General features: G+C 41.4%; 1 protein-coding gene and 1 long non-coding RNA gene across 51 annotated transcripts in view; one reads left to right on the top strand and one right to left on the bottom strand.

Annotated features, from left to right (window-relative positions):
• PARD3 (par-3 family cell polarity regulator) overlaps nucleotides 1-27,116 on the bottom strand; it is a 614,383-nt gene that overhangs the window by 420,472 nt on the left and 166,795 nt on the right. The window lies entirely within an intron of this gene.
• On the top strand, nucleotides 9,890-10,250 carry LOC139080538 (uncharacterized). Its single transcript, XR_011535114.1, has 2 exons — nucleotides 9,890-10,005; nucleotides 10,126-10,250. It is a non-coding gene; the product is annotated as an uncharacterized lncRNA (long non-coding RNA).

Raw genomic sequence — 27,116 nt, 5'->3', positions numbered from 1 at the left:
AGCCCTAAGTTCCAGTCCTTCAGATGCGGCTCTACTTAGAGAAAGGGTCTTACGGGGGTAATTCAGTTAACATAGGTGATTAGGGGGACCTTAGTCCAATATGACTACTGTCCTTATAAGAAGAGGCGATTAGGACACAGACACAGAGGGAAGGCCATGCGAAGACACAGGGAGACGACGGCCATCTGCAAGGCAAGGAGAGAGGCCTCAGAAGGAACCAGCCCTGCCAACACCTAGATCTCAGGCTTCTAGCCTCCAGAACTGCAAGCCGACAAATTTCTGTTCTACTATGAGGTCAACCAGTCTATGATACTTTGTTGTGGTCACCTTAGCAAACTAATACAACTACATTTCAGAAAGAACCAAAGCATATCAAAATACAGCTTCTTCCTCTGTCTGACAACATCCATGAACTGACTGTTTCTTGTCAACCTTCACTTCACAATTCCATTAAGAGGGAAATAGTATCAAGTGTTGCTTTTTAAAAATTCTCCAACTGGCCTGCCAGAATACCCAAATGATTCCATGTACAGGAGTAATACATATCAGTAATATACAGTATATTTTCATAATTCCTTTGGCTAAACACACTAGAATTTGCAAGAGCAAGGAATTAGGAGAATGACGTGGCAGTCATCTTACAATGGCCCAGTACTGACCTCTATTCCTGCTGCTTATAGAAAGATTGTGAACAGCACCGAAGCAGACTCATTTCATACACTTACAAAATGTATGACTATACTTATGAAATTTCATACACTTACTTTTCCATGAAAAGCCAATGGCCATTCTCACTTCGGGCTTTACTAACATGGATGTAATTATACCTTATATGAAAAATGACCTCAGCAGAAGTTCCTTCTCAAGTCTCCGTCAGTCTCATTCACTCAGATGGGCAGTGGGTAACATGAGCCAGAGGGCTTCATAGCTCATGGCAACTGGGGCTATCCATCAACCACTCTTCAGATCTAATTCAAAATTAGTGCTAAAGGAGAAACAAAGCTCAGAATGTCCACTCAAAGAGCCTTGGAAGTTGTGACAAATCAAATGTGACTTTGCATCTATCTTCTTTTCAGAACACACCAGGTGTCACCTGGGTGACTTCTCTCTTTGTCATGCCTTGGTTTCCAATTTTCCCCTTGGGGGGAAAAAAGAAAGAAAAAACACAAACATTTATTTGAAAATTGAGATACTAAATAACCCATAGTTGACATTTTCACTTATTCATAGTACAATACTGCTACTTATAATTCTAAAATTGGGGGGTGGGGCTGTGGTAGTTGGAAATCCAGATGAAGAAGAGCAAGGAAACACCAGCTTTGATTTTTCTGGTAGCCAAAGGAGAGGTCACCATCAATGGCACCGCTAAGGACCCCTGTCCAGCAAGGACCAAGATCGAACACCAGTGCTGGTTTGCAAACAGAATCATTGCTAAAATGGTTCCTAAAAGCAGAAACTGTAGACAGGAATATCCACAGAGACCAGATGTGCCCCTAAGGGCTTCTGCTATGGAAATCCCGACTCTCCTTATAAACCCTGTGTCTAGGAGTAGCTGGGTTGCGAGAAGATGGTTCAGGCAAAGTGTCCAGATGCCTGAAAAATCTCTTTCTGTCATTACTGTGGTCATTTATTAAATCTCCCACCCTTCCTCCGTCTGCTGCTGTAGCCCTAATTGACACCTGAAACTACTGCTTCTGGCCCAGAGATTGGTCTGCACTGACAGGACAGCTGCAAAACAGAGACAGGAAGGATCAGGAGAAAATAAGCCCCACACACCACTCTGTCCTAACCCAGAGGCGCCCCAGCCCCAGTCGTGAGGACAAGCTTGTCCCCAGGCTCCCTACCACACTCTATATCTTTCACCACCTCCAGTAATGGGACACCTACTTTTGAGCCTAAACCTTTTTCCAAAGAATAAATAAATCTTACTTTATTCTCTATGTGTGCCCAATGGTTCTCTACTACCTAGCATTCAGAAAGTGTCTGTAATTAATAAATGTGTTTTTTCTGGCTTTTTATTAAATATAAATGGGAGGCATAGGAGAAGGAGACACAGAAAAAGTGGCATAAATGTCTTTACTCATTCATTCATTCTCTCACCCAACCAACATTTGAGTGCCCACCATACGTCAAACACCATTCTACGCAAAGGGGATACAGCCAAAGATGCTACTCTCACGAGCTCATGCAACACTAATAAGGTGGTATCAGATAGTAAAGTAAGAATTAAAATAGGAGGATGTGATGGAGAATGACTTGTTGATCAGGAAAGAGGTCTCTGAGTGTCAAGACTGAAGACAAGCCCCAAGACCAGGAGGAGCCCATTGTTCTAAAATTGGGGGAATAGAATTCCCAGCAGGAAGACAAACAAATGCAGGGCCCTAATCTAGAAACAGACATGGTAGGCTCCAGGAGCAAACCGAAATCCCGTGTGGCTAAAGTGTAGGTGGGTAAGGTACTGACTGCTGGTGCAAGCTAAGCTGAGGGAGTTTAGGCCAGGCTAAGGAGTCTCTGAACTCTGTTACCAAGCTTAAAACCTGAACATGCCTGCTTCAGAGACAAGACGATATAATCACAATACAGTCAGGATTACAGGAAATTGTACCCTACACTACAGCGGGCCTAAGTAAGATGCAGTGGATGGTATCAGCCCCCAGAGAAGCCATAGGGTCACTGCACCAAGGGAAAGACTAGCGATGATTTGGGACATGTACGGACAAGATTTACAACATACTCCAGTAAGCGACATCATTCTACGGTTCTTCACTCCCAGATTCCAAATGTTCTCTCCCTAACCTTTAGTCCTACCTCAGACCCAACCTTTAAGAACTCCAAAGTACCCGACAAGTTAGGAGCAAACTGCTTATCCTTAATTCAAGGCTCTCCACAATACAGGCCCAATTTATTTTTCTTGATTCATAATGCACTGCTCCCACTGAAGCATTACATGCTATCTGTTCACAATACTAACAATTTGCCTGTATTCTATCACCTGCCTGTAATAGAGTGGACACAACAAACGTCACGACAACAGGAGGTAAAACCTCCTTACTTTGAATCACCTGGGACACTAATTTTCTCTCTCTGGGTCACAATTAACACAAGGATACAAGTTAGAACACAGATTGAGTAACTGACATATACAATATAATATTAGGATGCCTTCTATGCCACTAGCCTTCTATCAGCATGATCCCTAAAGCAACCAGTAGAGAACCACCTTCAAGTAGAGCCTGCTATGAAAGCTACTATGTTTTGGGAAACACACAAGCAATTTCACTCACATAATTTCCTTTAACTCTCTCCATTCAATAACATAGGTATAATAAGACATATTTTGCAAATAAAGAACTAAAGAGAGGAAACAACAAGTCCAAAGAGACACAAAAGAGGCAGTCAACAAAATCAGACCGGCCTAGGATCTTGGGATTCTGCTTCTCGCTGCTTCCCATTCCACACTCACTCAATAAATGGTTACTGAATACCTACCCTGAGCCAGACACTGCTCAGATCCTATAGATGCAAAAGAGAATAAAATGAAAGGCAAAGAGAAGCTGCATCCTATTGTAACTTTTTAAAAGAAATAGGCAGTGAGAAAGACACAAGTACATTATTAATGTGGGTTTGAGGCAAAAATGCTATGTGGTAGAAAGTAGGGGTTGAGAGATAAAAAAAAAGAGCTGTAAAGGAGGGAAACAATGGATGGGAAAACTAATGTCTACATAATAGTAGTTCACAGTATGGGCAATCAAATTAGAATAAATTCTGAACTTGCTTGAAAATAAAACATTACATATACATATATGTATGTAATGTCTACATATATACATGCATGTACACTTAAAGTTTTTTTAAATCCAAAAAATAGTTCTCAATTGAGCACTACTTTGTACCGAGAATATAAAATAAATAAAGCATACTAATAGTCACCATAGAGTTAATACACATTTTTATGACATAGAATGTGTAGCATTTGTAACACTTACTTAGACTAACTAGTGTGCGCGGACACACACACACCTTCCAGCACTGGAACCTATAAATCACTGACTACCTCAGAGCTATTAGAAAACATTAATTCAATTTCTCAAGCTAAATTACATTTCACAATTTCCATCAATGGACTTGAATAGGACCTTGAGATGATTAATGTTTTATCAGCGATTACCCAGACAGGGGAACAGAGAGCCTGCCATTTCGAATTTAGAATGTTAGTTCAGTACCATGAGGAAGTGAAGACCTGAGCCGTCATTGGCATGAGCATTATTATTTAAATTTAGTAAAAAACTTGGAAAAATTTAACTTATTTAGGAATTCATTTCTGTCATTTAAGACTCGATACTGTTTTCTTGCTAGAAGCGAAGAGACTGGAGATTTTGAGCAGTCTTAGAAAGCTCACGGCTAAAAAGGATAGACAAGTCTTATATGATCTGGGTTCCAGAAACAAATATTGGGGCATGGTTTTACAAGCTTCTGCTACTCAGCTGTTTGAAGCTAACCCATTTTTCACGGATTTACATTTATTACGGCCTACAATTATTACTTACGCCTCTTCCCAAGCACTCAGACTATAGCTTCCTCTTCCCCCTCAAAGAGAGCAAAGACAAGGTTTATTACTTTGTCAATCGTATGCCCTAAGGACAATACAGAGCACAGGGAACACCTTCTGTTAGTAGAGACCTGTTCAGAGCGCGCTATTTGAAGGACCTAGTATGTGTGCAATCAATTTGGAAAACTGTGTTTGAAATGACCCACAATTTACAGTTAATTTAATGACTATTACAATTAAACTCCTATCTCCAACTACTAGAAAGCCTTAATAAAATTGCATACAGTCATTTCTGTTACAAAAAAGTGAATTTAGATGGGCTTCTCCAAGATTTTTTCTTAACTCTGTGACCCATTTACACAAATATACATATCAATGTAGCCTGGATTAAAAAGCTCTTGAATTCTCCTCATATGTCTTTGTCAGAGACCAGAAAAACTCAAGAATGGGGAGTAAGTAATCCCAGGAGTCATAAAGATAGGATTATCTTGTCCATGAAGTCCCTTGGACAGCACTTGAGGACAGTGGAAGGACAATGGGCTTTAAAACAAATCAGATTTAAGCTTTTATCCCAATATTGGTGCTTCAGATGTGAGGCATCTTGGCAAAGTACTCTCTGAGCTCTGGATTCTTCACCATAGCACCATGGGGTCGTCTAACTCTTAAATAAGACAGCAATCTTGCAAACACCGAGGACAGAGCCAAGCAAACAGCAGACACATAGTAAAGGACTACTATCATCATTATTATTATCATAAATTTGCTTATCAAAAACACTGAACTTGAGGTTGGAGTTCTGCAGTTTAGAAATAAATGAGAACTTCTTAAGGCATAAAAATCAGAATATTCCCTAAGAATTTCGGGATGTCAGACTACAGTTTGTGAAATTCTGTCTTCATTCCTCTATTCTAGCTTTAAAGAAGTCAAATCAGCCTCTGATTAAATTTTAAACAGTCATCCTTGTGGGATGGGGGAAAAGGTAAGAGATTTACTTCTCTCTCAGCATGGCAAAGATTAATAAATGGAAAATACTAAATAGTATACTACAATAGAAATTTCTTTTGCAAACTACTGGCATAAGTGTTTACTGAGTGTTCACTCAGCATTTTAAAGGAATCCTTCAGAAATGTGAAAACAAAAGATTTTTTGTCTGCAACTAGAACTTTTAAAATCTACTACAAAGTACTACAGAATATGATCGCACTCCATAAGGCACTCTTCAAGACACGATGTCTCTAATTTGGTTAAATTTCAAGTTGATTTCACTATATTTTCTTATGTATCCTCATGTGTATGGAATGGCATTCCAAATGCCAATTACAGCAATGCTTTTTTAGTCTCACCCCTTCTAAAGTGTTTCAAGGAAGAAGGGTGTTCAGACCATAACTAGGTCACCTTTTAGGACAAAAAATAAAGTTTGTGTATGCTGGAGTGTAATAAGTTTTCCATTGAAACAGACACAAAGAAAAATTTTACTTTCCACTGTTATTTCAAATAGAAACAGCTCATTATTTCGATTAAAAAATATTCTGTTTCAGTTCATGCATTAGAATTATCTTGGTTTTCTCTGTCCTATTCTTGCTCAAATATCAAATAAATGATGAGGATAACAACTTTATTTTACCCTTACGGTGCACACCAATTCTTTCTATGAAAAACAATTTATAAGTGGCAGTAGATGCCACGTTAACCTTTAAGAACAAAATTTTGTTCCAATTAGTTCCAATTATTGCTTTTGTTCCTGAGCTCTAATGCAAGTTAAACACGACAGTCACTATGGATCAGGCGAGATCTGGCATGTCAGCGCAGATAACCTTGGGGGCATTCAGGCTTGCAAGTGATATTCATCCAACCCATTTTGCCTCTTTTTTGGAAAATGTGCTTACTTAGTTGAACATAACTGTACATGGGCTTTTGTTCTATTTTGCTGTTAGTGCCCTCAATTCTGAATCCTAGCGCCCTGTGGACAGCAGAGTGGAACTCTGTCCCATCTTTCTGCGCCATCCTCTCACCTTCTGTCGCTGTATCGGACAACGTTCTGCTGGCTATTCACAGGGTTTTCATGGCCAATGCTTTTGGAAGTCGGTGGCCAGGCCCTTCTTCCTAGTCTGTCTAGTCTGGAAGCTTTGCTGAAACGTGTCCACCATGGGTGACCCTGCTGGTATTGGAAATCCCAGCAGCAGAGCTTTCAGTATCCCAGCAACACGCAGCCACCACAGTATGACAACCACAAATGACAGACGGGTGGTGTGGTTTCCTGACCGGGGAAATGAACCCGGGCCGTGGTGGTGAGAGCGCCAAACCTTAACCATTAGACCCCCAGGGCAGGCCTTCTATGATATCTGCACAAATCCTTCTTCCAAAGCCCTGCAGAACAAGTGCACACAAGCCACAGGCGCCTAACCCCATCCTAGAGTTGGGAAGATGACAAAGGGAAGCGGGGCCTAAGGGCAGGAGTATTCCTTAAAGCAGCCATCTCAAACAGCAGCAGAGGCTTGCACTGGCGATTTTTCTATATTATCTCAATCTTAAATAAATCTAGAGAGAGATTGCCAAAGAGAGGGGGTTTAACTAGTAAAGGGATTTAACTAGCTTTACGCACACAAATAAGACACCACTCCCAGCTGTAGAGTTTAAATATAGAGAGGGGAAATTTTACACCCCTAGAGCCAAAGAAATTCCAAGGATCTGCGTTTTCAAAGAAACACTGAAAACCCCAAAAGTCTCTAGGTTCCTAACAGAATGGTCAAGGAAACCCTCCCAGGTGTTAAGCTGGAGCAAGGACTAGGTTAGTAGCTGATAGGCACTCAAGATTATACCAGAGTAAGAGCAGCTGGGAAGCATTTGGTGTTCTCAGCACCTCGAGATTTGCAGGGAGCGCAGAACGGGGCCGCACAGGCTGCTCAGAGGCAAGGTGGACCTCCTCCACTACGTTTCCATGTGTTAATAATCTTTTGGTTTTGCTTATATTTATACAATACATAACATAATATTGTTCTATATTATATAATGTTAACATAAGTTACATATTTATATGTTATATTTTTTGCTTACAATTATCCCCAAGTTTTACTGGGACAAACACCTGTTTAGAAAAACAACTTTCACTTTACCATGATTTTAAACATTGCTTCTGAGGGAAAATAGATCAAAGAAAGAATCTAATTTTCTACGTGTGGGGAAGATAAAGTGAGGTGAAGTGGGGTTAACACATGGAGAGCAGAAGAGGAGAGAACGAAGTCTCTTGGCGTGGGGACCAGGAAGAGCCCGTCTCCCCAGCACCCTGTCTCCCTTGAGGCTCGTGGTGAGCCCGGCTGGGGTCTCACCGCCTCCATGAGCAGGAAGGCTGATGGCACCTTCAGTAAGCAAGTGGGCTCAGATACTTGCTCTTCAAAGAAAATACGACTCCAGTTTTTGCCTTGAGGTGTCACCTACTATTTGTTTGGTTATGATTCCAAAGAAGTGACTTTCTGGCAGACCTTGCACCCGTCTCTATAAGAAGCTATCACCATGACCCCATGAACTCTGAAATCATTTTTTTTTTGAAACTTCAAAGGCAGTTATCTACGTTAAATATGAACTTAAGGGGCTGGCCCTGTGGCACAGCAGTTAAGTTCGAATGCTCCACTTCTGTGACCCAGGGTTCACTGGCTCGGATCGTGGGTGCGGACCTAGCACCACTCATCAAGCTATGCTGTGGCAGGCGTCCCACATAAAAAAGAGAGGAAGATGGGCATGGATGTTCACTCAGGGCTAATCTTCCTCAGCAAAACAAAGAAAGAAAAAAATGAACTTAAAGTAACAACTATTACCCATAACTGTCTGTCTACAAGAGTCAAAAAGAATCCTTAGCTAAGAACTACAGAATGTATTCTAATTATACACATATTCATATCATCATCTACTTATGGCACTGAAAAAGGGGAGAAATTCTAATATGCTCTGAAGAGTGAGAAGGAACCTCTGAAGCTCCTGCAGAAGGAAGGTGAAGCTTCATCAGTAACACCTAGTGAAAGGAGAACACAAAGATACAAGTACGGAAAACAGAAGGTACAAATGTGCAGCAATTGGAATTTTAAATATAAATAAAATACTGGAACATCAAATTGGTACCAGATGTCAGTTTGACATTAAACTTTCAGCTTCATTACAAGGAGCTGTCCACCCTGGAATGACATATTTTAGCTCAAAGGTAAAAATAAATTGAAAATTCAATTTACGTAACATTGTAAGTTTTCAGAGCACTTCCTTGCTAACAGAATGAAAAATAAATGCTTTTTAAGTGAGGGAGGAGAGAATGTCCGTAAATAAGGCTCTTTTTACAAAACCTTTATTAAACTGAACAATTATCAGGCATGCTTCAGTTTACACTAGGACTTCAGGAGTAAAGTGGGTTGTACCCCAGCACCAAATCCATTTGAAGACCATGAAAAACTAAGGCAGAGGTCACAAGCCATCGATAAGCCCTGGGCGCACCAAGAGGAAAGAGTTATGAACAGTTTCTAACACAGGGGACAATGGTACTGCCATGACGATCTAAAACATACTGCAAATCTGGACATTCCCCAGTGGGTCCTAGATTGAAAGTCCACGCCCCTCAGCACAGCTTCGAAGGAAGCTTTGGAGCGTCTGCTTCTGGCTGCTGCTGCAGTCAGGCCCGCCACCCACCTCACCCTCAAAGGTCTGGACCACACATCGACTTCGGAGCTACCAACACCAAACCGTGTCTCAGCCTCGGCCAGTGCAGACACTCCTCCCTCCGCCAGGAACGGCCCTCCCCTCTCCCTGCAGCTAAACTGACTCAGCCAACATTCAGAGGTCAGGGGAAAGCTTTCCCCATCACCATGGCCACTGCTCTCTCCCACACGCCCCCAAGCAAAACCAACCCGCACGCAACTGCAGTAAATACGCCTTTACTGTCATCAGCACTGCATTCTGAGCATGACTCCATCATAACTCTCAGCAGATGTATGGCTGGCAATTCTCACCGCTATAACGTAATCCCCTGCTAAATGCTGGAACACTGTCTGTTTCACACTATACGCCCACGGAGTACAGTGTCTGACACACGAGAGTTAAACAAATGATGGCTAACCTTCATCCAAGCCAGACCTGAGTCCACAGCTCACTCCACCATCCAAAATTCCACTTATCACTCAGTTTCTGTTACTTATTAACCTAAATATGGATATAAATCAATAAAACGTATGTTAACAGTTCACTCCCACTCATTGGCAGATTACGCCAGAACAGGCATTTATAACTAAAATCTAAACTGCCAGCATGAAACTGAAGAACCTACCCCCCACTAACTCCCAAGAGAGCCCTCAGGCTAGGAATCCTAACTGTCATCCTCAAGTGTTCGTATGAACCAAGTCGAGTTAAAATTACTCTCTGACAACAACGTTATGACCTTCTTCAAACTCATGTGAGAAACAAAGAGCCAACAACTGAAGGTGAGAGAATATTTTTGAACTCACCTGTAAACAAGCATAATACCAGGCACTTTGCAGAGATTATCTAATTTTACTTCAATAATTTTAATAACCTTATGCAGTTACTTTTCTAACTTATAGGACCAGAAATTACGATCACAGACAGTGAGGCCAACATCCAAGCTGAGGTCTACCAGGCGTCAAAGCCCATTCTCTTCCCACCGTAACACGTTCACAAAAACACATTAAAACCATGTTTAACTTCACCACAGTGTAATTAATTTTCTTTTAAAGGCGCTCCTGGAACTTCTTTAATCTGATAAATGGTATCTACAATAAAGCCTCCATTTTTAATGGTGAGAAAGTGGACACCTTCCCCAGGGTTCGTGAACAAGACAAAGTCACCGTCATCACTTGTGTTCAACATTGAGCTGAGGTCCTAGCCAGTGGAACAAGGCATGAAGAAGAGATAAAAGGCACAAGGATTGGAAAGGTAGAGCAAAACTGTTATTATTTACAGAAAACATGCAGAATGGCTAAAATGGGGAAAAAGCGTTATGAAGTCTTGGGGGAATGTGAAGAAAGGAATGGCCACATACGTATCCAGCAGTAGACATGCACCAGAATGTTCACAGCGGGTGCTGAGAACAGCAGTGGAACCAGGGGCCAGCGTGGGGTGCGGGTACGGTCTGCCCCGGGCACAGGCAGTAAGTGGTAGACTGAAGAGAACGTGAAAACAAGAATAAAAAAAACCCACTAAAAGTTAGGCTCCTTTTATTATCACCATGTACCAGCAATTTCAAACAATGTCAATGATAAAGCCTCCTCTGCAAAGAATCCTTTCATTGGTCGAAGTTCTAAATAATCGCTATGGTTGCTGTCAAGTTTTAATTTGAACTTAATTTAAAACTCAAACTAGCATATTTTTACTGTGTAACCTTTCATAAACACTGCTTCTCACACAGAGGCTAACTCAGAGAGCCCCAGGGTAGAGCTGCCCCGCCTCCACGCATGGCCACCACCACATCCACTCAGCCACTTAGGTTCGATTCGAGTCAGTTCCTAACAGTGCAGAATCATTCTAGACAGTAGATTTGAATAAAATAATGGTAGCAGCGTGGTTGCAATAAGAAAGCAATACAACTTGAGTTATTTCAGTTCTGTCATACTAGGTGGGCCCTAGATTTTTCTTTCGCGCTTAAATTTTTTCAACTGTGGGGACATCATTTGAAACTCACTAGAAGGATTCCCAAAGAAATAAAGACATTGCAATTCTTGGAATTTTGAGGAAATGGGATTTTTATGACTCTCTACCAAACTTATCTTTATGTTTAAGACTTCTCCTAACTACTTACTCATATAGAGGCTGTTGCCTTATGTGAAAGAAAATTTTCAAAATTAAAATTATAAAAAAAGAGATGTTCTCTGCTTCACTATACACAAAAATAGATTGACAAATTTGGCTATATTGTCTATTAAACATGACTATAGGGGGCTGGACGAGTGGCATAGTGGCTAAGTTCATGTGCTCCGCTTCCGTGACCCACAGTTCGTGGGTTTGGATCCCAGGTATGGACCCAAATACCACTCATCAAGCCATGCTACGGCAGCATCCCACATACAAAATAGAGGAGGACTGGCACAGATATTAGCTCAGGGGCAATCTTTCTCAAGCAAAAAGAGGAGGATTGGCAACAGATGTTAGCTCAGAGCCAATCTTCCTCACCCAAAAAAAAGAATATATGACATAAATTTTGGCAAGGTACGTGATAACAGACATCGCAATGTTCTTATTCCTTACTGTGACAGACCAATGCATACATAGGTATACACTGTTCAATTCTTGGGGAAAAAACTAAATCTAACGAAAAACTATTCATCTGTTTCTTTTTTCCTTTTTTGTATTGTAATCTTAATTTTATTTAACTGATGTGATTAAATATTAGAGATTGACTACAGGAAAATTTTGCATTTCTTCTCTTGTGGTTACTATGTGTTTCATGTCATAATTATTAATGAAAATAATTTTGTGGTATGGTAGTGCGGTGTAAGAAAATCCACGCTGTGTCAAATACATTAGGTGCACCACGGATCCGAAGAGGCCCCAGACTGCAAACAAGCCAAACGCGCATCAGCACAAGAATGGATAAAAAAGCTGAGGCATAATCATACAACAGAATACGACACAAAACGAACTACTACTACCCCCAACCACATGGACAAATCTCACAGACACAATAATGAGGAAATGAAGTCAGAAATACTGGCCATATATGCTTTCTATTAACAGAAAGAGAAACTGGGGTTCGAAAAATGTAAAATATGTAGCCAAGATTATTAGTACTTAAAAAATTGTTAGATATGGTTAAAAGCAGTTAACACATAGTAGTGCTGGGGTTTTTAAAGTTCAAAACGTTGCACCTCTTAATGTACCAGATAGTTTGGTAGAGAGAGATTAACGGAAAGGAGAAAGTACAGTCAAGTGCTGGAGCAGCCACAGGCCACGGAAACCAAGCAAAGTACCGAGGACCTGAGCGAGTACGTGAGAAAAACAAATGCTGTGCTTTGAAAATTACTCTTTGATGGCAGCTTGTCAAAGTGTCCCAGAGTGAAGCCATGGCGCCTTGGTGGGCTGCAAGTTTAAATTAGAAAGGACCACCTGCCTAGCGCTTTCCAGCTCTGGTGTTAATAAAGTTGCATCCTTGTTTCCCTTAAGAGTTCATCTTTGTCCTTGATGGCATCAGGACCTTGGCAGAGAAGACCCGACACATTCCAAGAGCCCTGGGGGTTGATACTCTTTGTCCAATGACGATATTAACTTGCCTGGCTTTAATCTGCAAAGATTGTCCCTTCTGCCTAGTTCCCTCCAAAATAATGCAAAAAGGAAGGCACAGTGAAGGAACACATTGATAAGCAGACACTCATTCAGGATGGGGCATTTCACCCTGTGTTTGGGGAAAGGGGCTCCCAAGTCAATCAGAGATCGAAACTCAGAACGGAACCTCAATTACCAAAAGCAATTAGCAAAGAGGACGGACGCTGACAATTCACTTCCTTGCCAAAGACTTCATGACTAGAAGCATGTAATAGTATGTGAGGCCACAGTACCCATCCCAGCATATCAGATCGGGAGTAGAGGAGCAGAAGAGGAAAGAAAGAGAGGAAGGAATGACAATAGGAATAATGTACCAGAAAACTTACAATACGCACATAGCAGTCATGGGGAAAAGAGAAAGGCGGGCAGATGCTAAGCTGGTTTAGGTCACTGCTCTGAGTTCAAGCAAAGACAGCAACCAAAGGGCGTGTTACACAGAGAAACCCGCCCAGCATGCCACCGCCCCTGTGCACCCAAAGCCTGGGGGCGGTGGCGACAGTTAAAGGCGTCTCTAGCCCCAGACAGTCTCAAGAACAAGAAATGCAAAAACCATATAGTTTTCAAAAAAAAGTGCTACCTTGAAATCTTCTCATCAGAGAGGCTGAGTCTCTTACTTCACAAAAAGGGCCCCAAACACAAAGGACAAATGCCCAAATGAAATGTACCTCTGAGACAGTTACGGCACTGGGGCCAGTCAGTCAAGAAATGCAAGTAATTGCTTGCTCGTCTTGCCGGTGTTCACAGGAGAAATTATACATGTACACATATGCAGGTAGGTCGAAAGGCACATGCTGGGGTGGGAGAGGGAAGGTAATGTGGCAGCACGGGCACCTGAAACAAGCAGAGTAACCAAGAGAAAGGAGGAGGAGCAAGAAAGATGCTGCGACAAGTGGAAAAACCGTGCCTGATCCAATTCCCTTCATCAAGTGAGCACGCTGGGGAGCATGATTTCCCAGGATTTCTTTTGGGGGGGTTGGTTTTTCAGGGGTCTCAGGGGGTAAAGAAGCTACATTTCCGTAAAAGTCAACAGTATCAATAGGACCATCCTAACACAGCTGGGACATGGAAGGAGTTGCCCAGATTTGTAGATAGATGTGTTATTTTTGTGGTAAAACGAAAATTTGAGAAATGTGCTTCAGCACAAATCTTAATCTTTGGGGCCAATCTAAGCTCCTCGAAAGGCAGTATCAAGGCAATTCTGCATTTTACAGATTTCAAAACTGATAGAGCTTCACCCCATCCCACCCACAAAGTAATTACTCCAGATGCATCAAAACCATAAAAATATTCCATCATTTTACAGATAAATTCACAACACATGCAATCCATATTTGCAAACAACCCTCCAGGGTACAGACAAATGGGCTAAAAACTGCAACATTTCATAGTCATATCAGAAACAATAAAGATGAGCGCCTTCCCAAGACGAGGCTCAAGTGATGGGTTTCGTGCCAACAACAGGAATTCTTAACGTGTAACAGCTAGAAGAACAGTTGAATAATTAACTCACTCCCTGGGATATTAAGAGGGAAAAGAATATGAATGGAAAATTAGCAGATTAGAAGAAAGAAACACTCTGTGCTTTACACAAATTCTAATAATTACACAAATTCAGAATGGCATTCACCGTAGGTGATATCCATTTTTATAACCCTTTTTCTGGTCCAAATGTGCTGAGAAAAGAGAGGAAAGGGAAGTTCACCTTTTGGCACCTACGGGACTTTGGCTTTGTGCGCTCGGCGCCCTGGGAGCTCATTCTGCAGCCTGCAGGAGGGCCAGGGTTAGCCGGCAAGGAAAATGCCAACTAAAGACAGAACGGACAGAGCTAAGTCAGCCCCACCCTGCCCTGCTCTTGAGCATTAGGATCCAAGAAAGCTTTGTGAGAAACATTTTGGGGGTTTACTCAGAGAGGAGGAGCAGGGCGGGCTTCACGGGTGCAACCCACCTGTGCTTTAGCACAGGGGCCCACACTTGTTTAAAGTTCTGCGTCAATGTCTTGAAATTCTCAACAATTTTTTAACAAAGTGCCCGCTTGTTCGTTTGTCCTGTGCCTCAGGAAGTATGCGGCCAGTCCTGAGTACCAGTCTGGTGCTGTTCCTAGGTGCTCACTTGTCTCACGGGCTGCTACTCAAACTCTTCCATCCACTAACGCGCTATGTAGGCTAGACTGAGGCACTGCTCACAAAGCAACAGAAAAGAGCAGCACTCACCAAAAACTGGTGGGGCATTGTGGGAACAGCACACTCTTAAAACAACTAAATCATCGTGCAGACACATTAACAGAAATCTAGCCTTAGAGACCAGCTAGGAGTATTCTCAAATAACCCAAAAGTTGTCACATATAGACTTGTGTTCATCATCAAAGGAAAAAAGCACATCTGCACAAAGAACGAATATGAGGAAATTCTAAGGAACACGTTAGGAGTTGGGTCTTTCTTGATGTTGTTGGCGGTGGCATTTTCTTTTGTTTCAGTTCGTAATCTTTATTGATTCTGAGTAAAACGAAAATGCTGAACATTGTGTATGATTAACTCTACGTTTTATAAAGTATGGTACCCAGCAAAACACTTACAAAATACCCATAGCTTTTGATTACTGAAAACATACAAGGCTTATTTATATTTTCAAATTCAACTGAGTAAGTTCTATATGTGTGTTGATAGCAAACTTGGAAATTTTCAACTCTTCGTGAAGTAAGCAGCACCCAGGGAAATACACTCATGCAATGGCAGAAATGGGTGGTTTACTTTTCTTTTTTAAAAAGACCTAGTTGCTGGAAACACTCTACTCCCTGAACAAGAGCTGAAATCGGTCTATTTTCATGATACTGGCCAAACTCAGTCCTGAAAATGGAAGAAAATCATGAATTTAGAATTAGGCAGAATAAGGACTGGTTTATTTTTACATTCAAGGCTTGCATACAGTAAAACTCTGTGGTAGCTGGGAAAATTAATTGTTCTTTCAGAGATATTCAGTGTTTACCGGTTACTTGTAAAGCACAAGGTAATACTAACGTGAATGCTTTTCATCACAATTTTGTGCCTTATAGTAGATATTTTCGAAACATAACCTTGCCCAACAGCTAAGTGAGTTTACTGCTAAATAACTGTAGTCCTCAAACTAAAAAGGAAAAGGAAATAAGCTAGTCAAAGTACAGAATTTTTCTGAAAATACAAAACATTTTACGAGAAAGCATAACCCTTATGGAGGCATTATCAAGCATTATCTCAGCAAAACTGGAAGGCAGAACAGATTGAAAAGCACACCGTCCAGAGGAGCCTAGCGTACTCATGGACTGAGGCAGGCGAGGAAAAGAAACATAAGGGAGTGATTGTAGGTTTCCTAACGCCTTTTCCAATTTAATTTCAAATTAGGCCAGGAAAATTAACTTGGCAAAGCACAAGATTAATACCATTTTCAGAATTCCTTCCTTATGAACTTCTAATAGGACAAATCAGAATAAAATTATGGAGGGTCCAGAGAAAAATCTAGATCTCGAACCAACTGCAAGAATTCCAGCAGTCCTGAGGTCCCACACACAATTTTGCATAATGAAATATGGGGAGGGAAAAGCTAAAAACTCATCAATTTATTTTATTCCATGTACACGAATTTGGAAAATAAATTTAATGTCTGACATTTAGAATAAAGTAGTTCAAATATAGTGTGTAAGCTATATATAAACATAGGTATAAGCTAGAGATATGTGTATATAATTGTATGTATAGACCCAAGTGTTCTAAAGCTATGGTTAAAATGCATTAAAAATATAAAATTTAAAAACAATTTTAACCTATAAAATTCTTTTTGAAATACACCCAAAATCCTTAAATATATACACATTCTCCCTATTAGTCAGAGAGAAATTATTCCTTAGGAAGAGGACAATCATGATTTAAAAAAAAAAAAAAAGCCTTAGACAACATAATGTTAAAAAAAGTAGTTTTCAGTTCTTTATGTACTTCTCTGAAATACAATGACAGCAGTGTGAGAGGAGTACGCCTCTAGACACACTGTCCTAACTCAGCTTCCCAGGAGCTGCATGCAACCTTGGGAAACCATGGGAAACGGATGATCAATTTCCTTATCTGGAAAACTGGGGCAACAATTCCTACCCACAAGGGTAGTAGTAAGGTTTAATGAGATAACGAAAGCAGAAAGCTTCTTAATTCCATTGTCTAGTACTCGACTCAATGAACGGAAAGTTACTGCTAACCATCACAGAAACGCAGCAAGGTGGGTACGTTCTCATTCTGGGAAAAAGAAGAGTATGAGATGCTCAGTTATTTGCCTGTGAAATGACTCAGCAATTGTGGGCTGGAGAACAGCTGAAGGAGAGATGAAAGTACCAGACCAGTCAATCAAGTAAACAATATTAATTAACTGCAAACAAAGATTACATGCAGTTAATCTTTTAAGTTAATGCTCATAATTCTCTGAGCATCTATACAAAAGCTACATCCACATAGGTGACACCCAATCAAACAAAACTACTTACAGTACAAATATTAAGAAATATGTGTACTTCAAGTTTAACACAAAATCACTTTTTTTCTTAAACGGTATGCTCAGAACCAACCCACAATTGCTTAATCAAGTATGCTAAATCATTAACATAAATTTATCTTTGGACTTTTATAAAAAAAGTTAAAACATGGTAAAGTGAACAACACACAAGGTAGCAAAAACGCTCCCGGATTACAGTGTGCGCATGCGCTGTGGGCCACCTGCATGCCTTCTGAGTCAAGTCTTAGTTTTTACCTTTCGTAGGTCTAGGCTGTGAAACACAAAGATATTTAAAACCTTATTTTCATCAGAAAGCAGTCCCAAAACATTTTTATGGCTTGAAATTTGAGCTCAACAACATCTGTGCAATTACAAAGTATATCTTGCAGGAATAATAGAGCTATATATCATACATACATACCGGTAGCACAATGTTAAAATCATTAAGTTTTATTTAATTACAATCCACTCTCTGAAATACACATGGTCCAGTTTACAATTAATCATAATTATTCAACCCCACAGCATAGCACCACACAGCATCAAGAGGATTAGCAAACGTGTGGCCTTCTTATTCTTTCTGCCTATTACAAGAACAGAATGAAAATTCAGACAATATGGCACCACAGGAAAAGGGCAAACAAATTCATTTCCTGTAGAATAAAAAAAGGTTTAAAAATAGTTTTCTGTCCAACATTCTCTGGGGATCAGCTTCCAAGTTTCCAAGTTTATGGAGGAAACCATTCTGGGTTAACGTGCAAAAACCATTTTGCATCTTTTACTAAAAGCTTTGTTAATTTTTATTTTAAATTTTCTTTTTAAAATTGCACTGTATCACAAGCTGCAGATTTATAATGTCAAGTTCCATTGGTCAGCAGAGCCTTTGATGAGCCAATTTATACAAGTTGCTAAAACTACAGCAATCTCTAAGAATATACTGCTAGGCACCCTTCTAGGAAAAGTTTACAAACAGAACAGTGAGAACAGGCACGCTGGCCCACATACACTCGTGCGTGTACGTCTGCATGCTGGACTCAAGCTTTCAAAAGCAAGTAGCTAACTTGGAGAAAGGAAAAAATGTTTTTCCTCCTTTAAAAACTGTTTCTTCCTGGAAACAGTGCTCGTGATGTTTTAAAGTCAACCAACGTAAGTTATGTGAGTCTCTGACTTATCTCCTTGTCTCCACTGCCTGGGACAGAAGGACCACTTCTCTCAGAGGAAGGGGCAGGAAGCTCTGGGAAATTGTTTCCGAACTGCTCTGAAGAAGAGCTAACAGGAGCTGAGCTCCGGAGAGTGCAAATTGGAGAATACCAAGGAGTTCTCTGACAACGAGTAGTCAGGAGACTGAGAAAAAGGGATAAAAACTATAAACAGAAAATCAGGGTGAGACCAAAAAAAGGGGGCTGTTCAAGGGTAACAAAACTAATGAAGAATGATAGCATTTCTTAACAAATTATCCAATTGTAGCCAGGTCTTTTCTTTCTTTAAGTCATATTCTAAATGGCTGACATATACTTAAAACACGTTTAATACTGGTTGATGTTTTTACGTGACATTTTCAAAGAGAAAGTTTTTTAAAGTATATTTGAGTTTGTCTATAAATAACCTAGTAATTTGGCCCACAAGACCAGAGTCAACTAATTGTTTCACAAACTGAAAGCAGAACACACACGGTTTTGTCAATATAAACTCACAAAAGGGACAGGCACCCTCCAAGAATAAAGGAGTATAGTCTCTAAAGTTTTATCTTTAAACTGTTTAACTTCTTAGTTTAGGTAAAACTGAGAGAGGTAAAATTTAAAAGAAACACGATTTAGTTTGAAATTTTAAAAAAAGGAAAACATTTTAAAGTATTAGCCATGGCCTCTCTATAAATATTGGTACTCGATTCCATTCTCTGTGCAAAAATGATATTACTGCAACAGAGGATCCTGAAAACTATATGACCTTTCTAAACCATAACCCTGGGGCTAAAAAAAAAATAAGCACAACTCCTCTATCACTTCGTCTAAAATTCAAGCTTCCTAATCTTTATTTTAAAATGTTCAGAACTTAACACACAATTATATTTGCTTATTAAGTGTTCAGTGATGTTCCACTAACAATGACCTAAAAACAAGGACGCAGAATTAAACCCATCCCCTCGCACCGTTACAGAACGCACAAATGCCCACGCTTCTAGAAATTCTTGGCTTTGTTTGAAAATTCACTGACTCCTTCAAAAGCTGAAAGGGATTCCTTTCCCCCCTTGGAAGAGCTGCTCTCAGGTCTGGGCGACATCTTGCAGAAGTGAGGCCAGCATGTGAGAGCGCGCCCATAACAAAGGACGACGCAATTAGAGCAGAACCCACGAAGGGACATCGCAGAGAAGGAAGACTAGCACTCTCGCAAATGCCAAGAATCCATTTAAAAAGAAACCGGACCCCCCAAAATAGACCCAAAATGTACTAAATGTATGTTTAAATTAGCAAATAGGTGAGTCATTTCAAAATAGATGACATTTCAAAACTTTAAATGTCTTTTTAGCCAGGATAGCTCCCTGATTATTTCCAATTGGATCTCCAAAATACTAAACTCTACGTGTCTAAGATCACTTCATTTTTCACCTCTCAAAGTTCTGTCTGGCAGATGCGTTCACTGTCTGACCCGCCTGAGCCATCCCCACTTCTCCCTCCACACTCAGTCGCAGGGTCCACGCCTCGACGCGGGGGCAATATTTGAAGGGAACCACCACACGACCCGAGCCTCCTTTCTGGTGTCACCTGCTACCACTGCCCCAGGGCCTCCTCATTGTCCGAGCACAAGTCTCCCGTGCTATAAGGCAGCTTCCCCACCCCGCACCCCCTCGCTGGAAGGTCCCCATCTCCAGACATGCTTTACAGTCTTGCTCAACCCCACCTCCTGGACTCTCCAGCTACAAAGATGACTCTGGCATCTATAATGCTTATTGGCACTCAAATATTTATTGAATGAATGAATGGTTTAAATATTCTGAATTTCACTGTACATATTTATAATTTGTTATCTGCTAAATTTCATTTTTTTAATTTTTCTTTTTCCACCACAATGAGAGTGGAAACACCCAAGCATAAGTAGACATCTCATTTCACACACTGAGGAATCTCTCCCCAGGGACCCACACATTGTTATAGAAACAGCAGATGCTCAAATATTTAATGGAGTCTCGGAATATAGATAGCATTTTAGAATCATCTGGTTTAACTACCCATTAAAAACCTTTGTGTGCCCTCTCCAACACACCACCATTCGTCCTCTCTTTGAGCTCCCTCCCTCCCCTCCCTCGCCTCAATCTTTGAGAGCTCTGACTTTAGAAGCTTTCCTGACACAGGATCCCAGCCATCTCCCTGGCACTTACAGAATCACCTTATCTTTGTTTCTCCTTATCTGATAGCAGAAGGAACTTCTAGGTTTATCCATTCATTTATTCACTCAACAAACACTTGACAAGTACCTACTCTGAACTACTATCCCTATGTCAGGCACCAGGGATATAATGAACACATACATACCACCACTCCTACCACCTCTGCAACCACCACCATGGTCCTCACTCTTATGGAATTAAAAACAAGTAGAAAGGGGCCAGCGCCGTGGCATAGTGGTTAAGTTCAGCGTGCTCCACTTTGGCGGCCCAGGTTCATGGATTCCGATCCCAGGTGTGGACCTACACACCACTCATCAGCCATGCTGGTGTGGCAACCCACACAGAAAACAGAGGAAGACTACCACAGATGCTAGCTCAGGGCTAATCTTCCTCAGCAAAATAAAAGTATAAAATGTGGACACAGTGCAGAAAATCACCCACAAAATAGATCCCCAGTTTATCAACCACTGGCACATGATATGATCTGGCCTTCCTTTGGTCATCTTGGCTTCTCCTGTTAAACGCCACCAATTTATTCCAAAAAAAGAGAGAAGAATTCAAGAAAACACAGCCTACATCCCTAACAACCAACATGTGACTCTTACTCCCTCAACAGCCCAAAGCAGCTGAACTCAGGCCCATTTGTGATCCCAGATTCCACTCCTATTTTCAGGCTTCTTTCCCAAATTCACTGTCACTGGAAAGCGAGAGTTTGGTGATGGAGAAGTTCCATCCTTCTTCCACGCACAGCCTGGACCAGGAGGGGAAGTGCTTTGCAAACAGCGTCGCTCATGGAGCCTCACACATAAACACACCAATGCCAATTATCAGTATAAATGTATCTTTTAATTCGAAACATATTATTTCTTATTAAAAGACAATCGAAGAAAACAATGAGGCTTTTTGGTGAATAAAACAGTAAATTGAAATTGGGATTGAGCATTATATCAATCTCGGAATCCAATTGTTTCTGCATTTCTATTCTGCTTACACATCATCAGCTGAAAACTCTCCCAAACAGAGGAAGGCTCACCTTCAATTTCAGGACACTCTTTAATTAAACTGATTCAAAAGCTTGAAAGAGAAGTGGGAAACTTCTGATTCGAGGAACCAGATGCACTGAACCAGCTCTCATTCCTTATGAAAACGAGAGATGAGACGCCCTCAAATCTTAGAATGGGAAAAAAGAAACAGTCCACATCACCACATAGCCACGTGTGTTCCCTTGTATCCCGCAAGTGAGTCGTCTAAACTCCCCCAGCACTTCCTGAGTGTGAGTGCTCCCCCGTACAGGAGGTGGACACGTCGACCCGAGGATGCCACGGTCTGGGCACCCTCCCCCAGCAACGCTGCCTGCAAGAGAACCTGTCCACAGGGCCGGCAGGAGAAGCCCACTCTAGTCCAAAGCTTGCACAGAGAAAGACTTCATGTGGCAGTACACACTTAGGAGCTTCCGACATTTTACGTTAGAGCTTGACATATTTGCACATTCCCAGCATTTCAAGAACACCCTTGAAAACTCCTAAAACAAAAGCCAACCCTTGATTCCCACCAGGACCTGAAATGAACAGCACCTCAACTTCACACCTCTTTACACAACCACTACACGAACTATTGATTTGAATACTAGACTTTCTAAAGAGGTGTGCATAATGTTTTCATCCTCTATAAGTTTTCGTGACAGGTAAATGCCATCACATTATATACACATTTAAATTTGTTTTAATGTCAGATTTTTCTCTTATTAAGGCTACTTCATCCTACCAAAACTGAAAAAAGATTGTGTTCCTAAACATATTTTCACTAAAAATGCACGTTGACACAATAAGCACCCAAACCATGGGGCTCAGGTTACATGACGTCCTGTGCAAGGTGAAGAATGAGCTCTCAATCAACACATGAATCTCAATCATTTATTTAATCATTATTGAATTTTCATACATTTCTTAAAATTTAGCAGAAAAACCAGATACTTCTAAAGGTGGCCATTCCTATACTTGTTTTCAATTAGAGAATTTTGCTTAACCCAAACCAAGCTCATATTACCTCGGACCACGTTCCTTGCTAAAAACAGAGAATAGAACTCCTCTAAACAGGGCAACATTACACATCTCCCAAAAACACATAATAAGAAAGACACATGTATAGAACTTAATCTAGAAAACATTCCAGGAAGAGAAATCCAAGATCATTGTTTATTCTGAAGAACTTCATTTTTTCTGATTTATACATTTTGCACAAATTTTATATAAATACCAATTTTGGATTTGCAGGCCAAAGCTGTTTTAAATTAAAACCCAAAGCCTCCAGATATTGTGAATTAACATATAAAGGGATACTAAATAAGAAAATTATGTTTAAAAGGAAATTGTCTCCTTTTTTTTGAAAATAAGAAAATTATGTTTAAAAGGAAATTGTCTTTTTTGAAATTTCTGAAAATAATTCTACATTACAACTTTCACCTAAAAAGCTAGCCATTTCAATGGTTACAAAAGGATAAGTAGAGAATATTTGTCATAAGAAGTTTCTTCCCCCTTATACAGCGGAGGGAAAAAGTCACTTCAGAGATGAAAATGAGTTTGTATCTGTAAGAAGATATTACAATAAGCCCCATTAGGCCCCATTAGGCTACATAAGAACACTGAATAAATTATGGTTGGATGAATTTACTGGATAAATTGTCGGTGGTTGTTAGTTTCTTTTACAAAAACAAGACAGATTTGGGAAGACAAGATGAGTTTGCTAGGACAAAATGCATGACAGGACAGTACCGCCTGGGTTGTAGTTTTGGTTGGTTTGGTTTTCTTTTTAGTGCCTAAGGCATATTCCACATTATTTCTTATAACCCTCCTGAAACGCTCACTGGTGAAGAGTGTGAGCTGAGGTTGGCCCCTTATTTCTGTTCTCCTGACAAAGGGAGTGCGGCGCCTTCCCTCTTCGGGCCCTGCAGCCACGCGTGAGAGGTTTCAGAGTCTGCAGATCACACGTGAAACCTCAGTGTTTCTGGCCCCCCAAGGCAGAGTAAGAAAAGTGATGAAATAGCAAAAATCTACCCCAACAAAGCTCTACAAAGACACACAAAAGCATATGGGAATATAAATTGGGCTTCAACAGCCTGAAAGTGAAAACTGATACTTTCACGCGGCTGTGTCATTAACACGTACAGCAGAAGCCACGGAACACCACCGAAGGCTGTTCCCACGTGTGAAGGAACTGCATTTCACCACCGTCTGACAACGTCTATTTATAGCAGACCTGATTTCTCCAGACACACGACTACTTATGCACATTAGATATGCATTATTTAACGGTGCTACTAAACCAAAATGGGAATTTTCCACACATCTTTTAATAGCCATCAAATTCTTTTTCCCCTAAATAATTGTTTAGTTTTAAATAACTTAAATCTTCAACTTTAATTGAAAACAAGGAATTTGAACTTAAAACCTCTGGGACAAGAACGTTTTACCATCTTAACAAAGCAAGTGGCTAAAAGGAAACTACGAGACTACATGTCCCACAATTAACCAAAGGGAGCTAGAAAGAATTTTTAACTGGGCACATCTTAGCAAAAGCATTAATCCAACCCATTCTTCACCCCCGAATCCATGCTCTCCGTCGGGTCGGGTAATCGCAGCCCCAACGCATCTCCCTCCCTGCACCACCCAACACGCCACCCGGCCGCAGGACTCACATCGCCACGTGCCCGCTGCTATTATTTGTGCGATTTCTGTCAGTGTTTTATGTCACCTCCCAAGGAGAATGCACAGTTCCTCAGTGAAAACCTGTGTTTCAGGACTGTTTGCATCTCCCACAGTAACGTTTGTGCCCCTCTTGTTTTAGGCAGGAAAACGTGGGTAAAAAGCTAAAAAGCCCTTTCTGTTGGGAAAGTAGCAGTTGGAATAAAAGCTGCGGCTTTAACATAATAAGCATGATATTTTGACCCTTGTCCCACAACTGTGAGAAAAGAAGAACTTTTTGAAAAGAAACCACAAAGAAAAGGCCCTGTGGTGACGAAGGGCAGTCTTCTCAGACAGATGCATTTCTGCTCAAAGCCACAAAATAAACAGTCTCAGTTTGTACACCCAAAGCCGAAACAGAGTGAGCCATGTCACCCCAGGGTCGGGGGAGACCTCTGAGATGTCACAGGTATGCCCAGTTGCCAACACAGCCAGCAACGCCCACAGTGGTGAGCGGGGCTGTGCCCAGAGGGAGCCCTCCCCGAGAGGCCAGCCTGGAGCGGCCCGGGAGGAGGACAGGTCTTCATCACATTCGCTCCTTGGGCCTCTGCAGATAGAAGGATGATGGTCAAGAGGCTGGAAAGCTGACACCCCGCCCCGTGCAGGCCCCTCAGGGAAGCGGGCCCCAAAAAGACCCCTGGGCTCAGCCTAGGGGCAAGGATCACCAGCCTTCAACAAACATGTGCCAACAGCTCTAAGCTCTGGGCTGCAAAGACATCTGTGAGCCAAGAAGAGTGACCTCTCATTGAGTCCACGGTCCTTGGCCGTGCTCAGCATGAAGATTCCACGATTCCACGGAGACCTGACGGTATTTCTGAATCCGGGGCGTGATTCATACGCAGGGAAATTTTACAGTTCCCATGGAGGCTCCCTGGAACTCCTAAGAGTAGGACAGGCAGGAATTACTTCTTTCACATAACAAGATTAGGCAACTGAAGATCAGCGAGGAGCTGAAATAACACGTTTACTGAGCACCAACTATGCAGCTGGCACAGTTCTTGGTGTGAGCCTGGGGCATTAGTGAAACCCAGGGCGGGGACCCTTTCCAGGTGCAGACGCACCCAGCGCTCCGGGCTCGGGGTGGTCGTGGAGACTGATTGACACGCTGGTGGCTTCGGTCTAACACCCAGGCTGACGCTCCATAGCTGGAGAAATCCAAGCTTAGTTACTCCCCTTTAATGGGACCTGAATGGGGGCTTCACTTCAAATTTGGAAAACAATGAAATTAACGAGATTCAAAGTAAGATTAAAAGTCAACTTTAGCAGAACCCTATCTTATTGTGGGGATAAGTTCTTAAGCCTAAATCAGGACAGATGACTAAGTTCCTGTCTACTCAATATTATCTTTTAAACTCTCTTCACATTGCCCAGCAGTGGAACAGACTGCTCTCGGTTTGGTTGCCCGAACACGAAGTAGCTGGCCTGTGCTGAAGGGTCATAATAAACCACTCTCTCCTCCCAAAAAAGAAGGAAGAAGACAGACATGTAAACCTTGGAATTACATTCCGGGCAGCAGGATGCTGACGCTGGGTGGCCAGGAGGAGCTGCGACCGAGAGAAGAGCAGACGCAAACCTCCAGTGAATGCTCCTTCTCAGACACGTTCACTGAGGGAATGGCAGGTGTACTGGCAACCTTATTGAAGCTGCTCTCTGTGCATGCGGCCCTTCTCTCTCCAGCTCTCTCTCTAGTCCTTTCTCTCTCTGTGTGGGGAAGTGTCTTCTCTGTCTGCCTCTCTCTGACTCTCATCCTCTCTCTCTGTGAGAAGAAAATTTGTTAGTCTCTCTTTCTTTCTAGGGAGGACAGAGGAAGGAAACAGAAACAAAGACAATATAATTGGACGTTATTCGTGATTAACTCATAACTTTACATTTTGGCGGTACACAGTCTCTGAAACTACTCACAGTACAAGCATTCTATATGTCCTGACTAAAATGTAAAATCCAGAGGAAAATTCAGACTGGTTTAGGGGCCCTAACTCATACTGGGATACAAGCATCTGAAAACTAGCCAAGGAAATGACTAAACATATGAGAAGAACAACATGGTTAGGATCCTCACATCTAACATACTTGTATGTACTGTAATTTTGGGAAAAGCTTTAAAAAACAGTCCCTTCTTTCTAACCACATCCCAAAATATGAATGACTTTAAAGTGCATATCCAAAAAGAGATGTCACAACCAACGTAATCAACACTTAAGCCCATTTATGAAGCCCACACAATCACATCCAAGACTCTGCAGGCCCAGAGAATGACATGTAGCCTTCTCTTGGCCTTACTTTTATAAGACTCCACCTTTAAAGCCAAACATCCTTTTGAATGATATTGATCTGATACCGATGTGAGGTGAGGGAGCCCAGGAGTCAAAAGAAAGATTCTTGGACTCTCAAGGTCTGGCAGTAGTGCTCTTTTATTTAGAGAATAGTGTGGAATAGCACGGGGACAGGACCCACGGGCAGTAAGTAAGTAAGATGGTATCAGTGCTTGTGGGGTCTGGTTATTGGGTGGTCCTATAACTTTAGATAAGAATCAGACCGGATTAAGTCAGGATGTCCTATGCTTCCTGGACGATGTTGGTGGTGGGCGGAGTCAGCTACGTGAGGTTACCAGACAAGCACAATAAAC

This window comes from Equus przewalskii, chromosome 30, assembly GCF_037783145.1.
Source record: "Equus przewalskii isolate Varuska chromosome 30, EquPr2, whole genome shotgun sequence".
Taxonomy (NCBI): domain Eukaryota; kingdom Metazoa; phylum Chordata; class Mammalia; order Perissodactyla; family Equidae; genus Equus; species Equus przewalskii.
This window is presented reverse-complemented; position numbering and strand designations above follow the sequence as displayed.